The sequence below is a fragment of the Aplysia californica genome, unplaced genomic scaffold, assembly GCF_000002075.1.
Source record: "Aplysia californica isolate F4 #8 unplaced genomic scaffold, AplCal3.0 scaffold01349, whole genome shotgun sequence".
Classification (NCBI taxonomy): domain Eukaryota; kingdom Metazoa; phylum Mollusca; class Gastropoda; order Aplysiida; family Aplysiidae; genus Aplysia; species Aplysia californica.
This window is the reverse complement of record NW_004798619.1, coordinates 86879-88053: the sequence shown is the minus strand read 5'-3', so window position 1 is coordinate 88053 and position 1175 is coordinate 86879.

Below are 1175 nucleotides of genomic sequence, written 5' to 3'. Positions count from 1 at the left end.
TAAACGGAAGGCTATAAATTACTTTGACGTTTAATTTAAAATATTATTTTTTAAATATTTTTTTTATTTTGGTAATAAAGGTAGGGTTGACGAACAATTTACCTTAGTGCGTAATATTATGAAAGAATTCCTCAGCTGTTGTGTCCAGCTGCACACGAATGGCGGCCACTGTGGAGAAATCGGCTCCTTTTGTTTCAAAGTTCCTGGTTGCTGGGTTTTTTTCCCGGGCGAAGTTTGTCCGTTGTCGAACTGGCCTGCTGTGAACTGAGACTCGTCGTCTCCACTCGTGTAAAAATGATTTCAATAGTCTATGGTTCGTCACATTTTTGTGTGTCTTTGTTGATGTCGCCGAAGTACACTGGGGGATGGTTGGAGGGTGGCATTGGTTTGTCCTACTCGTTGCCTTTCCTTCTGTTGTTTCACTCCATCTGTAGTGCATGTAGTTTATCCGTGCACTAAAATTTAATGGTCTGAGAGTGGTTGGAAGGTGATATTGGTAGGTCCTACTCGTTGTCTTTCCCTCTGTTGTTTCACTCCATCTGCGTTACTCTATCCGTGCACTTATTGGTCTGAGGGTGGTTGGAGGGTGGCATTGGTCTGTCCTATTCGTTGTCTTTCCTTCTGTTCTTTCACTCCATCTGTAATAGTCTCTCCGTGCACTAAATGGTCTCAGGGTGGTTGGAGGGTGGCATTGGTCAGTCCTACTCGTTGCCTTCCCCTCTGTCGTTTCACTCCATCTGTAATAGTTTCTCCGTGCACTAAATGGTCTGAGGGTGGTTGGAGGGTGGCATTGGTCTGTCCTACTCATTGGCCTTCCCCTCTGTCGTTTCACTCCATCTGTAATAGTCTCTCCATGCACTAAATGGTCTCGGGGTGGTTGGTCCCTTCTTCGTTTTGCTCCCTCTGTAGTCACTGTGTGCCTATCTTGCTTTGTCTCAGCCGTGAACAGCTGCTGTTATCAGGTAGGTGTGCTTCTCTGTGCTCAAATCTAAGACGGTCGAGCTCTTCCTATTGCCCATTATTATGACGACCACTGGTTGCAACCACCTTGTGTGCCTGTCTGTGCCGTCTCTCTGTTTCTCTGTGTCTGACTGTCTCTGTCTCTCTGTCTCTGTCTCTGTCTCTGTCTGTCTGTCTCTCTCTCTCTCTCTCTCTCTCTCTCTCTCTCTCTCTCT